We start from the raw sequence: 17,449 nt of genomic DNA on the forward strand, positions 1-17,449 counted from the left end.
ATCCATGTTTTAACAGGGTAATCTAGAAGGTGGAAAGATCTCAGCATTCAAAGGAGAAATTTTAATGACAAAATTTCAGGCACAATAAAGCAGAATATAAGGGAAATGGAAAATTTGAGGCAAGACTCTAACAAATACTTCCCGTTTCACCACATGAGGAGGTGATCTTTTTGAAAAGCAGCCAAAACTCACCAAATGTACTACTAAGTCTCCCTGACATTTCCTTGACCACCTGTAAACTGACCTCTGATCCATCAGAGTGTGTAGAAATTTTATGTATCACTTGAAAAATAAATTTAATTAAAAAATTATAACAAAAAATTCCATGCTTGGAAACATAGCTAGAGATTCGGTACTCCTGCAATGAATAAAATAGAAGAAAACAACATTTATGGAACATCTAAAATGTTCTTGATAGTTGTCATCAACACTCAGTTATACAATACGCTAAAAAAAAACCTCACCTAAACCTCACATGAATCCAACAATTTCATTAATACTATCAAGACTAAGGATGGGGATTTATCCAGGGTTCCAACCATGTCACTGAGGGAGCTAGGATTTAGAACCTAGATTCATTGATTCCAAAGCCAAGCGTTCTAGGTCCTCTGTCCTCATGAGAATGGACCCTTACCAGTATGTAAAACAGGATTTTATTTTAAGCCCTCATTCCTAACTAGCTTAGTGAACTCAGGCAGGCCACCCTGCCCAAGGCCTTAATCTGAACAAAGAGGAAGTAGTAGCTAGCAGGCTTCTAACACTTTTGTGCATCCATGATTCTAATGCCAACCCCACTGAGAAACCTGGAGAGAGGAGTACAGTAGGATTTAAACCTGGAATGATTATGAGTGTATTTTTTCTCTAAATATCTATGAAAATTACCTCATACCTCTCAATGCTGGTAACTAAGCATAGTCTAATTTTGCATTGTTCTGAAAAAGTTATACCAGCTGTGACCTGGCTTCACTGATTTTGAAGTCAGATAACTCTAAAAACAAATATCACTTGATATCCAATCCCGTAGGCATTAGTTGTGTAACAGAAGTAATATTTTTGCACATGATGTTAGTAACAGCCCCCTCTTTGTTCGTGTTTTTTTAAGTGAGTCCTTGTCTTCCAAAAGGTGTGAGTGCCTTGTGGATGAGGTGGAGGAGGCTGTTAATGCTCAAGCCCACTCACTAAGCTCTTCAAAAACTTTATAGGTGATAAATTGACTTTTGAAGGGAATTTTCTTTATAAAGGCAGTGGTCTTTCTAGAACCCTAGGGATTTTCTCCCGAACTGATGCACACTAAAAGAAAACTAGCAGGGATGGAGTAAAGGATGGTACAGTTGTGATACCAGACAGAGTATACAACCATTTCCAAGGGGTACTTGCAATTCAGTTAGCAAAGGCCAAGTAATTTGGCAAATGTTTGAATTGTCTAGAGGGAATGGGCTTTCAAGACCAAGAATTCCAAAATAAAAGGGGCATCGGGGAGGAGGGGAGGAGGATGAAAAGAAAGAAGGAAGGGAGGGAAGGAAATTTTAAAATAGAGAAAAGTTAAGCTGGTGTAATGGCACTGGCTTATAGTTGCAGCTCTTGGGAGGCTGAGGCAGGAGGATCATTTGAGCCTAGGAATTCAACATCAGACTGGATAACATAACCAGACTCATCTCAAAATAATACATAAATAAATAAATGGTAGGAAATTTACTTTATTTTATTTGCATATTTCCTCAAACTGGATCTTGTGTTCTCTCAATGCAGGAACCACATCTTTTACTTCCCTTCACTGAGCCTGTCCAAAGGCAGGCAGTGATGCTGCCAACAAAGCAAAACCACACTCAAAGTTCAGTCAATGTCAAGGGTACAGCTACCACTAAATGAATGTCAAAACCCACTACAGACCCAAATGTTCTGGTGACTAAATGTGGCATCGAGACAGGTGCTCCTTGCTTTGCCTTGCTGGCTCAGCTTTCAACTGGCTTAGTCACCAGGCTGTGAACCAGGAGCTCCTGAAGAATCTGAATGCATCTTGCATCTTATCTGGGAAACCCGCTGGGACACACAGCCTCACATCCGCAGTCCATGACAGCTGAGGGCCTGAGGACACATGTGCATCCGCACCAAGAGTAACCACAGCGACTTGGCCACAGAGACCACAGACACTGGCAGGGAAGGCAAGGCGGGCAGCAAGTCTCATCAGAGATTTTCCTATAAATACTGGCCATGTCAGGAAACCGACATCCTTGATTGTTCTTTGTGGGATTTCTCACCATTGTAAGGAATCTCTGTGTTCATTATTCTCTAGATGAGCACACTGTTTCAAAAATTTGCAAACACACACACACACACACACACACACAGCCCAAGAAAGCAGCTGGAACAAACACTATCACATCTAAATAGAATAGATGCGGGACCTGGAAGTCCCACAGCATATTTTAGCAGTGGGATTAGAATTCAGGTGGATGGACAGGCCTGGAGTAGAAGGCACACACATAGCTTCCAAGTGCATGCACCACCACGGATGTAAAAATCATCTGTGTGCATATCTTTTATAATTTTCCTACATATGACCTCTAGGCATCCCTTCTGACCTCCATTCACGTGACACTTCATACTTAAAATGCTGTCCTACTTTCCTTTCCCATTGAAAGGCAATGTACTTAGGAACAGTCATAACACTTATTTACGAACACTCTGCAGTGTGCAGGCTATGCGTGTGCGTGTGCACTGTAGCCTGGACACACACATTCACAGGTGCGGCAGACAGAGAGTCAGTTTGAATGAAATCTTTCACTGCTCTCTCTCTCTCTCTCTCTCTCTCTCTCTCTCTCTCTCTCTCTCTCTCTCTCTCTCACTCGCTCGCTGCTCCCACAAGCACCTCCTAGCCAGACCCAGCAGCGATTCCACTCAAACCTGGCTTTCAAAAGCAGTCTCTTTTGTGGGGCGATGCGGAGCTGTGCATGTGCTCCCACTAGGAGGAAAATGCCATTTCTTCCCTGCATGCCTTTAGCACTGCAGGTACTAATCTGTACATGAGGCAGCCTGGCTGTCCCCAGAGGAACTTGAGACCCTGAAAATGTGTTTGCAGCAGTCACTACCACACACGGACTGGCTCCATCCTCAAGCACACACCATCCTCCCGGGCACACAGAAAGCACACACACAATAAAAGGCCTGGCCCGGGGCCACTCCTTCCAGGCACAGACTTGGTCCTGGCTCTGCAGCCAGTTCTGACAATGACACGCACCTCTCCCAGCTCCTCCGCCCGCTCTCCGTCTCAGCCTGGCTAAGAGGCTTTTCGGGAGAGGGTGCTCTCGCCGGACTTCCCCTTTAAGGCCCCTAAGCACCAGACAAAAGAAGCAGGTGCCAGCAGCCTCAGGGCCTCCCGCACAGAATGTCCCCGGTAGGGGCCAGGATGGCCTCCGAGGCAGGGCAGCCGCCTTTCGAGGAACGGCGGGCGGGCAGGCGGGGCGGAGGCCACCAAGCTGGGCGTCTGCCCGGCCCTGGGCGCTTGCGGCCGGCCGAGGACGGAGAGCACTCCGGAGCCCAGGCTGACCTCTCCGTAGCTCCCTTCCCCAAGCCTGGGAAAACCACTCACCAGTTCTCGGAGAGTCGCCGCCGGAGTCTGTGGCCTCACTGGGCCGCCTCCTGGAGCTGTCTTCCCGGGGTTGGGTGCGGCCGGGCCGCAGGGCTGCGAAGCGGCGGGGCTGCGGGGCCGCGGGGCTGTGGGGCGGCGGGGCTGGGGGCGGCGGCTGCGGGCGTGCGGGCGCCTGGGCTGAGGCCGCTAGAGCAGGGCTGTGCCTCGGCGGGTCCTCATTGAAATGCGGCGCTCCGCTCAGCCTCACTCCAGCCTTCTCCCGAGGAGGGCGGCGGCGGCGGGCGCGCTCCCTTTTCTTGTCTCACTCGCTCACACGCCCTCCCCTCTCCCTCCTCCTCCTCCGCGCGCACTCCGTCGCCCCCGCCCTTCTTCGCAGGGCGCACCCACCACGGCTGCGCCCCGCGTCCGGCTCCCTCCCCACCCCCGGCTCCCGCGCCTGGATTAAACCGCTCAGACTCCTCTGTCCCCAGAAGTGGCTGCCTGGAGATTGGGACAGATCGGATGGTGGCTCTGCGGACAGGAAGAGAACCAGCCAGGATGTGTGCAGGGCAGAGAGGTGAGGTGGCCCCTAGGTGCAGCCCCCTATCTCAGAGGAAGCGAGGGAAATACTGTAGTTCCTTGACTCTATGGTTTGACCCCTTTTCAAAAGACCACATGGTTTGACACCTTTCCCAGAGTCGTGAAAGCTAATGGGGCTGCCCCCTCTCTCATCACTTCTTGCCCCTGATGCATCTACACAGCGCCTCACCTGGAAGGACCAGATCCCAACCCTCCTAAGCTAAGTGTTACCCTGGGCTCCCCGCAATACGTAGGCAAAGACAGGTCCACTTACTGATCCTACCCCACATCTCCACTTGACTCCAAGAAGTGAGTCTCCCTTGAATTTGTGACCTCTGCTGGACTCTTCAAAACTGCCAACGTTGGCTGTCAGGTGGAAACCCCTGAGCTCACAGGAGCCTTTTCTCTGGGCAGGAATGTTCTAGGACCCCAGGCTGTTCGGTTTCCCCAAAAGCCTTTGCATAAAAGTCCAGGGAGTGGGAGCAGGTCCCAGGTTTCCCTGAAACCTTAGCCTCGCTCACTATGCAGCCTGAATTTTGGTCAATTACTTTTTCAATCCTCTCATTTGGGACATGTGTTTATCCGAAATACACATGCATATACAAATACACATATGTAGTTTTCTCTCCTCCTGAGCCTACATTTTTCAGTAGCAAAATTCAAATTTTATTTTCTTCTTGCCCATTGAGCCCAGTTATGTGGCCTCTTATTAATAACAGCCATTCTGAGACATACTTTTAAAATATTATGTAAGGGCCTGGGATTTAGCTCAGTGGTTCCACCGCCTGCCCTGCAAGTGCAAGCTCCTCAGCTTGATCTCCGGTACCAAAAAAAAAAAAAAAAGTATTATGTAAATACTAATTACCTTTTGTTATAAAATGTAGGCAAATGAGATGCATGTTACATATTTAACAAGTAATGCAATATTTATTTTTGAACAATTTAATAGCTCAGGGATAAGAATACAGTGAAGTTAACAAATTAACTAAAATGCAAAGTACTGAGCCTGCTCCTACAAAATGAAGGCCCAGGGGTAAGTTAAGAGAATGGCAGAATCCAAGTTTATTTTCTTGAGAAGAGAAATCAGAGCTTATTTTGCCAGTGACAAATGCAAAGTGATTTCTGCCAAAATGCTAAACCAAAGCATAAGTGTTTCTTCTTACCCTACGGATATTCTATTGGGGTCATTTGTTACATAACTAAACCATTTTATTTTATCCTCCCCGTTTGCCTAAAATATACAGATCATGTGTTCAAAGAAACACCTTTGTGTTTGGTTCTCTGGGTGGTAAAATGCTACCAGTATAGGGGGTCATTAAACGCTCTCAATTAAACATGAGGGCAAATGATAATTAAGTAGATGGGGACACTAAGTGGTACCCACTGGCCACTAAAGGCCATAACATTTAGTCAAGGACAGCAGGCTGGTATTACAGTAGATTGTACCCAGGAAACTGATAGAAGTAATGATGTTTAAGAAAGTGGCAAGTTACTTGAAGGGTAGTGAGACTTTACAAATATAACTCATATTTAATAATAATAACTAATTGAAATGAAATGTAACTAGAAAACACCTGATTCAAGTAATTTTCAAAAAGTGATGTTACTTCCCTTCATATCATAAAGGTACTAATCAACGAAGTGATTGAAATTAATATATCTTTTTCCTCATGAAAATTTTAAGTTACTGGAGATCTTACTCTTGTTCCCAAAGCTAATGTTATTTAAACTGTGTACCCCAAAAGCTGTTCCAAGAAACCACAGTTCTGCATCCTAAAAGAGGACAATGGCTTGGCAACAGCTCTGTCAGTGGCTCCCATTAACTAAGTGCTAGCTTTTTGCTGTGCTGGGGGTTTTCACATTATATCCTCTTATTTCCTTTTGATGAGAACCATGCAAGGTATTATCACTGTCTTATAGATATAGCAATTTAGGCACATCATTTGCCCAAACTCATGCCATTAATACAAGTTAAGCCCAACTCTAAGTTTTGAAAACCCCCATGTTTTAAAATTCAAGTCATTTTCCTAGTTGCCATGGCCATATGCTTATAAAGCAGCACCAAATTCTAGTGAAAACTATAGCCTCTTTTGAAAAATGTAGTTTATTATAGTGGAGAGTAAACAGCCCTCTTCTATACACACAGTGTTACCTCTAGAAATAGGAACCATCAAATGGGTCTACTTTGGGCTAAACTTTTCATGACAGCATTTGCACTTTCTCCTCTGATACAAAGTTCATGGTCAACCTTAGCCAAATGAGGTGTTATCAAAAATGACAATGAATGTTTAAGTTTTTAAAACTTCTTACATAAGGGCCAGGGATTTAGCTCAGTGTCACCGCACCTGCCTCACAAGCACAAGGTCCTGAGTTCAATCCCCGTACCAGAAAAAAATAAAAGATAAAAATTTCTTATTGTAAATGACACATTGCCAGTAGTCCCCCTCAAAATAGTCCCTCTTGCTATTAACACACTTATCCCATTATTGTTGCCACTTTCTGATGCTGTTCTGAAAGTCTTCTTCTTGTGTTTTTAGTTAGGCTGGTATGGTTGCCTTGATGTCTTAAATTGATTAAAAACCTTTACCTTTCATGGTTATTTTGACTTTGGGGAAAAAGAAGTTGCACAGTGCTAGATCTGGTGAATAAATTGGATGAGGATATACTGTAATGTTTTTACGAGCCTACTTTTTTCTTGGATGGCAATGGCCAGCAGCATTCATTGTATTTTTTCTTAAATTGCACTTCACAAAAACACAAAAGAGGACTTCCAGAACTGCTTGAAAGTGAGAAGAACAATGGGATAAGTGTGTTCAAAGTGAATGGGAATATTTTGAGGAAGATTAATGGCGATGTATAATTTTTTTAATTTAAAATTTCACTTTATATTCTGATCACACCTTGTATGTGCATGTCTTCCTGTAAGTAAGTTTTGGCTGCAACCCAGACAAGAGAAAGAAAATGAAATAATAATTTTTAACTGATCATACATTTATTTTCAGGAAACTTTTATTAGTTTAATAGAAAATATGCTCAATCATGTCGATTCAAATAAAATTCCAGAATAGGGACTATCAGAAAGAGGAGATGCACTTCCTGACCTTTTTTCTAGGAGGAATTTACTCCTAGCACATTCAAAATACTTCCTTGGTGGCAGAAGGCATGCTGTGCTTCTGGGTTATAATACTGTACATATTTAGTAGCTGCAACAATTATAGAAACAGTTATAGAATATGATCATGATTCCAATTTCCCTTTGTATACCTTTCAAAATAATGAAAGCTTTTGATGGCATTTTCTCATTGGGATAGTTACTCTTGATTATCAACTTTATTGGATTGAAAAAACACCTAGGAAATGAGAACACTTTTGTATGTGCCTGTGGATGTTTCTAGAGATGATTGGCATGTAGGCCAGCAAACTGAGGAGAGGGAGACCCATCCTGATTGTTGGAAGCTTCATCCAATAGACTGGCAGCCCATATGGAACAGAAAGAGGAAGAAGAAAGAAGTCAGCCAGTGCTTGCAAGCTGGATTCTCCTTGAGTGAGTCCATCTTTTGCTGCTGCCATGACCTATGGACCTCAGTCTCCAGCTTCATCAGCCTTTCCACAGGGATTCACAGCAGTGAATCTCCATGGAGCTTGCAGGTCTCCAGACCTGGACTGGAGTTACATCCTTGGTCCCTCTTGTTCTGAAACTTTCAGCTTCTTGGACTGATTGGCTACTAGATCCTCTGCTCTCTCCCATGCCAACAGCCATTCTATCCAGTCTCTGATCCTGTAGGCCAATCTAATAAATAAATATATATATTATATTTTTATTTTATTTTATATATATATTTTCCCATATATATATAAAACCTTGGTTTGTGGGCATAATTTGTTCTGGAAATATGCTTGTCATCCAAAGCACTTGCGTACAAAGCAAATTTCCCCATAAGAAATGATGGAAACTAAAATGATTCGTTCCACAAATGCAAAATATTATATAAATGATTACAATACTATAATACTATACAAAATAATAAAGAAGACACAAAAGAAAAAATAAATTAACCTGCACTTACCTTTGAGAACCTTCATGGCTGGTGTGAGGGAGACAAGGGGAGGGTTATTGTATAGGACGACTTTCACTATCACTAATGGAATCACTGCTACCTAGTGGCTCAATGCAATCTGTTTCTTTTTGTGCAACTTTAAACAGGAACCAATATATCCAATGACACTTGCTTTGGCCTACTTTTAAGGATTTTGCAGAAATGTGACACTGCACTGTCATTAAACCGATTCATTACTCACAATGCTACAGCCTTTGGGAGGTGTTTTTCTGCAAATTTTGCAGTTTCCCACATTTTAGACATCTCCCTAATCTCATTTGAAGTGAGGGATTCCTCTGCCTTTTTCTCCTCCTTTGAAGACAAGCTCTTCTCCTAACCTTGTGCTGTTTAGGAGAGGATCACCTACAATCCCACAGTGAGAGACAGAGACAGAGAGCCAATGGATTGGCTCAGCTGTGATCTTATGATGTTCAGCTTCACATTACAAGACATCAGTCATTTATCAAGTTAAAATTTATTGGAAATGTTTGCTCATCTTGTGGAAGACTCGAAGAACAAGTTACTCACAATCTAAGGTTTTACTGTATATGATGATTCTGGTCCTCTAGAAAACACTAACCAATACACCTACAGTTTACCAAATCCCTCCCTCTTTACAAGACATTTCCTACCTTCTACTGGAATCACAGAAACTCAGTGTTAAGGGATTTTAGCAGTAGACTCTGCAATTTTTACCCAGTCCTCACTCTGTTACTTGTATGTTGGCAGATGTTTCAAAAGTGAAGAGAAATAAGGTCATGAGTCTGAGAAGATAGATCAGAGGAGTCTAGACACAGATGAGAACTTTAAAAATAATTGTTTTAACTGGCCATTTATCTCTGCTTGGCATCCCAAACATGCTGTGATCCAAACTATGTATGATTCTGGACCTGCACAAAGGAAGACATGTCGGCACCACCTGGATATGCCCTCCCTAAACTGAAGCAGTGGGTCACAAAGCTAACTTCTTTTTTCTGTGAATTATTTAATAAAGGGTAGCTCTGCACATCCTATTTCTTTGCTGGACAGTTCCTCAAATTCAACTGAGAATGACTTAGTTGGAAGTTTCTGGTTGGTCCCAGATCTACATTTGGGAACTACAGAGAACCAATCTAATGGCCCTGCCTTTCATTTAACAGCTCCATTATCACAAATGCAAGCCCAGCCTGGACAACTTACAGACTTAGCAAGACCATGTCTCAAAATTTTAAAAAGAAACAGACCCAAGGGATCAGTGAAATAGATCAGAAGATGTAGAAACAACTACAGTTATGCTCCGCCACCTCATCTTTGACAAAGGAGCCAAACATCCTCATTGGCAGAAAGCTAGCCTATTTAATAAATGGTGTTGGAAAAACTGGATTTCAACCTGCCAAAGATTAAAACTAGACCCATACCTATCACCATGCACTAAACTAAGATCGAAGTGGATTGAAGATTTACATATTAAGACAGAAACACGAAATTTGCTGGAAGATAAGTTAGGTAGAACTCTTGAAGACATTGGTATAGGTAAGGACTTTATGAACAAAACCTCAGTGGCATGGGAACTTGCACAAAGAATCAACAACTGGGATCTTATTTAAAAGCTTCTGCACTGCAAGAGAAACCACCAACAGAGCTAAGAGACAACCTACAATGTGGGAAAAAATTTTCAGCTACTGTACCTTAGACAAAGGACTACTATCTAGAATATATAAAGAACTCAAAAAAATCAGACCCCCCCCCATTCAAAGACCCAACTCAAAAATGGGCATCTGAAATGGACATTTTTCAGACAAAGTAAAAGCAACAAATAAATATATGAAAAAATGTTCAACATCACTGGTTATTAGAGAGATGCAGATGAAAACAACACTGAGATTCCACCTCACCCCACAAAGAATGGCTGCTATTAAGAAATCATCCAGGGCCGGGGATTTAGCTCAGTGGTGCCGCTGCCTGCCTTGCAAGTGCAAGGTCCCGAGTTTGATACCCGGTACCAAAAAAAAAAAAAAAAAAACGAACAAAAGAAATCATCCAATAACAAATGCTGGCGGGGGTGTGGGGAGAAAGGAACCCTTCTCCATTGTTGGTGGGAGTGCAGACTGGTGCAACCACTGTGGAAATCAGTATGGAGATACCTCAAAGAACAAGGCTTAGAGGTCCCATTCAACCCATCTATCCCCCTGCTGAATATCTTCCCAAAAGAATTAAAAGAATCATACTACAATAATATATGTGCACCCATGTTTATAGTGGCACAGTTCATAATAGCAAAAGCTTGGAAACAGCCCAAATGCCCATTAACTGGAAACTGGATAAAGAAGATGTGATTTTTTAATAAAATGGAGTACTATTCAGCCATAATGAGAACCTAGAGATGCATACTGAGGCCATCCTCTTAAGTGAAATGAATAGGACACACAGGTGTAAATACTGGTTTCTCTAGTGTGAGAAACTGAGAGTGTAATTAAGGGTACACATGGATGCAATTGCCTAATAACATTTCTCGGATTGTGTTTCCATTGCATGTCGTATGACTGTATCGAAATTTAAATTAGGGAGAAGCTTGGCTTATGTGGAGTCTGCTAACTGGAGTTTTTTTCCAAACCACTATTTGTTCAGTGTTGGTTTTGGGGATCTTTCTGAAACAAATCACATCCTCTGGTGTCTTGTTGGTGCTTGAGATGCTTTTTTAAGTTATATGGAAAAGTGTTTAAGTGCTTTTCAGTTTTGTTTTCGTTGAGTTCTACTGTATTTGAATATTATTGTAGTTTTTTTTTCCCCTTGCACTGTTCTTCTTTGGTTTTAATTTTTATATGTGTGTGTCTGATAATAAAGTTATTTTAAAAATTTTTTGTAAAATAATGAGGGGACTGGAGATATAGTTCAATATGAAGGCACTGCATTCAATCCCCAGTCACACACAAATGTGCACACACACACACATGCACACCACCTCTAGCTTTTCTGGCTTTTATTGGAGAATATTGAAGAACAGGGGAATAAGAATAATTTTAGTATCCAGATTTTTGTTGGAAAGGGTGGCAGTTAAGAGTAAATGGAAGGAAAACTTAGAATTATTATTTATCTACTATAGTTCTGTGATATGAATCTGAATTTACTAATGTATTCAAAGCACAGTTTTTAAACCCATGGATTATATATGACATCTCCAAGCAAAAATATTTTCATGTAAAATACAGGTTTTTTAGGATGTCATCATTTCAGAAAAATAAAAGTGAACAGTTCATTACTGCCCCAAGGGATGGAATAGTTCGCCCATGTCTTATTTTTCTTGTTGCTGAAACAAAATACCTGACACCACAAGTTAAAGGAAAAAAGGTTTATTTTGGCTCACAATTTGTAGAGGTTTCAGTCCATAGTCAGCTGACTCATAGGCAGGGTGGCATAGCAGCGGAGCATGGCAGAGGAGAAACTGCATGGCAGAGCAGGCAGGAGGCAGAAAGCAGCAGTCTGCCTTCCATCTTTCCCTTTTATCCCACTCAGGCTACAAGCCTAATGGTTGTTGCCACCCACACCCAAGGTGGGACTTCCTATTACTCATACCCAGAACAATGCTAACCAATCAGTGGACTAATCCAATTATCACACCCTAATCCCAGTATCACACCCTAATCCAGCATCAAACACCCATGATTCAGCCACCTCCCAAAAGCCCCATCTAGGAGCACAGGAAGCTTGGCGGGGCATGTAGATACAAGCCATAACACCCCAAAATAATGAAAAATTTATTTAAGGATTCTAAAGTTAACCTTAACAATAGTAACCTTTACTACAATGCATTTCAATAGCACTTTATTTAGTCACTCACTTCTTTCTGGAAGTTTCTAAAAGTGACAATTCACTTTTTGTATTCATGAAGTCATACTTAAAATATACTACTTTGTTAGTTACCAGTTCATGAGAATTCTCACTGATTCTATAGGACACAAATACTTAAAAAGTCCCAACAATTATGTTAATCCTCTAGGAATACAGCAAAATTTACCAGAAACACCTAAATTTTTTTAACATGAGGCTTAAAAAATAGTGATTACCTTTTTATCAGATATATACCTACAGCCTGAATAACTTTATCAATAAAATCAAATTATTTTGTCAAAGTTTTAATGCTTGCCAAAAAATCTTCTAGAATTTTAATTTAATTTTTGGAAGTGGATCCTTAAAAGTTATCTCCTGAACAAAAAGAAAACTTTTTTTATTTCAGTTATTGGTAATCTTCTAAGTAAAAAAAAAACGGGTAATGTTTTTGTTTTATATACACACTTTTCTGGGCTTTTTCATGAATATATATAATATCAAAACCACAGTTTTAATAGAAAAAAGAAACCATGCCAATATGTATATACTGTTTAGTAACTCTTTTCTTCATTTTACTATTAATTCCAAATATATTCTAAATCTAAATGCTAGGACTAACAATTCTCTTGAAAAAAAATAGGAAAAAAACCTTATGGCTTTTTGTTATCCAGAGATTATTTTAAAAGGTGCAAAAATATGAAACATTTAAGTTGGTTTTCATAAAATGTAAAAACTCTTACTCTTAAAAGACATTGTTGGGCTGGGGATTTAGCTCAGTGGTGCCATGCCTGCCTCAAAAGCTCAAGGTCCCAAGTTCGATCCCCGGTACCAAAAACAAAAAGACATTGTTAAGAAAATCAAAAAGCTAACTCACAGAGTACCAGAAGATATCAGAATAAAGATTCAAACATCCATTATAGCTCAATAAGAACAAAAACAAAACGAAGGAGAATATGTGAATAGACTACTACAGAAGACATAAGAATATTCATCATTAGTCATTAGGGGGATGCAAACTAAAGCCACAAGAAGACATCACTACACACTCAATGGCAAAAATGACTAAAAATAACTAGACTGATGGTACAAATGTTGGGGAGCATGTGAAGCAGCTTGAACTTACTATTATCACTGGCTGGAATCCAAAAATGATACAACCACTTTAAAAATAATTTACAAGTTTCTTATCTGGTTAAACATACACTTACTTCATCACCCAGCATTCCCACTCCTAGACATGTACCCAAGAAAAACACGTTTACACAAAGATTAGTATTCAAATTTTCATAATGTTTTATTCATATTAGCTAAAAACTACCCAAATATAAATGTAGTGGTGAATGGATAAACAAATTGAGGAATATCAATACAATGCAACACTATTAAGCTATTTTAAAAGTTGATAAACACAATGACATGATACACGGTGACAGAGAATGAATTTCAAAGTATTATGTTAAATGAAAGAAGACAGGCACAAAAGACTTCATCTTGCACAATTCTCTTTACGTGAAATTCCAAGAAGGACAAAGAGAAAGATCAGTGGTCAACGGGGGCTAGAGTTGGGAAAAGAATGACTGTAAGAAAGTACATGTGAGTTTTGGGGATAATTAAGTGGTTCTATACCATTACTAGGGTACTGGTTACAAGTGTGGTACTAGTTTTCAAAACCCATCACTTTGTACACTTCACATTGGACAACTTTAATGCTCAATAGAGCTGATTAAAATTTTCTGTATGCCAAATACAAAGTCAAAAGACAAATGATAGGCTGGGAGAAAATATTTGAATTATATGACAGGCAAAAAGTTATAATTCTTTTTTTTTTTTGTGGTCCTGGGGATCAAACTCAGGACCTTGTACTTGTGAGGCAGGCATGGTACCACTGAGCTAAATTCTTGGCCCCAGATTATAATTCTTAACTTCCAAACAGCCATAAAGTTTGTAATTAAATATCAAATGGTTTAATAGAAAAGTGAACAAAGTATATGGAGTTTTCCACATGAGAGATGGTGTAAATGGCTATTAATCATATGAAAAGATGTTCAACCTTACTGAAAATGCAGGTTGTTGTAAATAAGACAAAAATGAAATGCATTTCCCTCCATCAATTTGGTATCTATTGAAAAAGTTGATAATATGTACGGTGGTTCTCCAAGTACCTAAGAAAAGTGAACTAAACTTACCAAAGAATCATAATTTCAGGCCTCAAAAAATTGGCACTATAATAAACTTCCAAGAATACAAGCTAATGGGCCAGGGGTTTAGCTCAGTGGCATTGCACCTGCCTTGCAAAAAAAACAAAACAAAACAAAAACAGAAAATGGAATCAGAATTAGTTAAACTGACTTCTAAAAAAAAGGGCACTATCAGATGTGGGTTAGAAAAACACATATATGTTCTTAATATGTTTATTGACTCAGAAGAGAGAATAAAATTTACAAGCAAATAACAAGGGATTATCAAAAGAACATGTGTATTTGAAAAAAAATACCGAGAACTTATAAAAATTAAAATAACTGAAAATGAATGTCAGCTATATCAGCAAAGTTGAAGAAAGATTTAATAAACTGGAAATTATATCCAAAGAAGTAATCTACAACATAACAGAACGAGAAAGAGAAGGAAACTAATAAATAACAGTTAAATATCATAAGTAATGGGAGTAAAAAGGTCAAAAATACACCTAGAGTCTCAGAAAAAGATAGGAGATAGAATGGGAAAGGAAATATTTGAAAAAGAAAGGATCGAACCAATTCTTAGAACAAATCAGATATTAAACTGAAGATTTAAGAATCAAAGAAGTGTCAATTTTTTAATAAATAAAATCCACATGTATATATACCATTACAGTAAAACTACAGACCACTAAAGCTGAAGAATAAGGCTTGAAAAGCAGTTCCAATTACAGTTGATATTCATTATTTATAGTCATTCAGGTCATGTACAAAGTGGCAAAAGATTGGAGTTACTGGACACACATTCCCAGCTAAGGCTGACAGATGCAACCCTAGTCTTCCTCTCCCAGCTCTCATTCTCTAACCTTGCATCTTCCTCAATCTATCTAATGTCATATTTCCCCATTTTGTGGGTTCTACCGGTGGTTTTAATCTTTAAAATGCACCTCAACTCCAATCATAGTGCTGAAGCACTGTTTGGTGTTCCTAAGCACAAGAAAGCTGTGATTATGGAGCTGTGCCCCTCGAGAAAAGAAGATGTGCTAATTCATTCAGGCATAAGTTATAGTGCTCTTGGCAGTGAATTCAACATTAAGGAATCATAAATACAAACTAATAAAGGTGCCTTTAAGCAAAAATGAACATAAGTTGATACAAATAATCTAACCATAGAGTCATAAAACCTTAGCCCTACATTTCCTCTAGGAGCAGTGGTTCAATATTCACTAATTCAGTATTAGCAGTGACTTTATTTAATATAACTATTGCAAATAATGAGTATCAACTGCACCTAAAAAGGAATGAAATAGAAGCCAGAAAACAAGAGTGATATAATCAACACCCTAAAAAAAATAAATCAACCTAGAATTTTGTACCACAGAAAATTATTCCTAAGAATGAAGGTCATACTTTTTTTTCAGAGAACCTAAAACTGAAAGTTTGCTCTCTACAAATTTTTACTTAAAGAAATTCTAAAAAGTGTATTTCTAGGATAAGAAAATTTATTCAGATGTTAAAAGAAACAAAGAGCAAGGAAAGTAATAATACTAAGTGCATAAAAATAATAATGTGGGGTTATAAAAAGGTAGAACTAAAATTTAACATAGAGCATGTTGCAGAGGTAGCTAAAACTTTAACTGTTCTATATTTGCAAGGAAAATAAAATGCTGACTAAATTTACATATTAAAAAATTAACCTTGAATGCTTAAATATCTAGGACAGTCAACAAAAACAGATAAACATAAGATGGGTAATTTTCAAAATAAAAAACAATTATTAATGTTAAAATTCGATGTGAAAGAAAAATAAAAGAAATACAGAACAGGTGGAACAATCATAAAGTAAACAATAAGATTCTGGAGAAAGTGTAAATAAGAATTAAAATAATTAAAATGAATAATTGATAATCTGAAATAGGAAGAAAAGATCCAAAGGGGTAGGGGTGGTGGGAGGGGAAGGGGAAAAGAAAGGAGGGAAAGGAAAAATTATAAGAAAAGAAAAAAATGGAAACAAAGTCTATGTAAATAGGGAAGGGTGGAGGGGGTTAAGGGCACACAGGTAATGGGGAAAAAAATAAGAACCAAGATACATCATGTACAGGTACAAACACTCAATGATAAATGTAAACGTATTGTATACCTAAAATGTACCAATAAAAGAATTTAAGGAAAAAAAAAAGATTCTGGAAATAACCCAAATATGTCAATAATTACAAAAATATAACTGTGCTAAAAACTCCAAGCAACAGACCAAGTTGACAGATTTTTAAAGTCCAGCTACATATTGTTAAGAGAAATATTTAGAATATGATACAATAAATTTAAAATATAAAGATGGAAAAAGTATACCATATACCAAACACTAACAAACTTCAGGTAAGTATAGTAAGGTAAAATTTTCTAGGGAGAAAGAAGTTTTATATAGTAATGGAAGTTAATTGATCAAAAATACACAGTAGTTATGAGTTACTATGCACAAAATAACATAACTTCAATTATCTAACACAAGTATTGACTGAATTATAAAAATAAAATAAAAAAATGTTCAACAATTTCCAAAAATTGATATCAAGTCATATTCTCTCCTATAATGCAAATAAGTAGGAAATGAATAAAGTAAAAATTTAAAAACCCATTCATTTAAAAGATTTCAAATATTCTTTTAGTAATATCTTGCTCAGGAAGAAAACATAATGGATTTTAGAAGATTCTTTAGAAAATCAATGAACTAAGCATCTAATTTCAGAAATTATAGAAAAAATAACATAATCAATATAAGATGTAAAAGATAAATATAAGAACTAGTAGGAAAATTCTAAGATGATTCTCAAAAATATTGCATCCCTATCCACAACTGTGCATATCCTTGTCACAACAATATAATCCTCTCTTGCTGAGTCTGAACTAATTAAGGCCTTTCAAAAAGGGTAGAGCGGTCAGAGACAGAGTCTGAAAAATTCAGAGCTTTAGCAGATGCTTTTTTGTTAACTTGGAGGAAAACAAATATTCAAGAGTTCCACCAAATATACAAAGAACAAATAATTTCAATCAGGGAAAACTATTCCTGAGTACAAGAAAAGAGAATATTTCCATTAATTCATTTTAAGAATCTAGCAAAACTGTAATACCAATATCTAATAAGGTAAGGAAATACAGTTATATCCTAAAATGATCTATAAAATAAATGAAAAAAATTTGAGAAAACATTTAGAATATGAAAA

The 17,449-nt window shown here is 38.6% G+C and overlaps 1 protein-coding gene across 4 annotated transcripts in view; it reads right to left on the reverse strand.

Annotated features, from left to right (window-relative positions):
- The window catches only part of Dclk1 (doublecortin like kinase 1), a 381,164-nt gene extending 377,349 nt beyond the window's left edge, over nt 1–3,815 (reverse strand). For all 4 annotated transcript variants that reach the window (XM_004854738.4, XM_087199508.1, XM_087199509.1 and 1 more), the window contains exon 1: nt 3,590–3,815. The gene's annotated coding sequence lies outside the window, so the exon portion shown is untranslated. The remainder of the gene's footprint in view (nt 1–3,589) is intronic.
- Nucleotides 3,816–17,449: the final 13,634 nt, after the last annotated feature.

The sequence above is a fragment of the Heterocephalus glaber genome, unplaced genomic scaffold, assembly GCF_053883595.1.
Source record: "Heterocephalus glaber isolate CG9 unplaced genomic scaffold, H.glaber_assembly_v1.0 deba00001720, whole genome shotgun sequence".
Classification (NCBI taxonomy): domain Eukaryota; kingdom Metazoa; phylum Chordata; class Mammalia; order Rodentia; family Bathyergidae; genus Heterocephalus; species Heterocephalus glaber.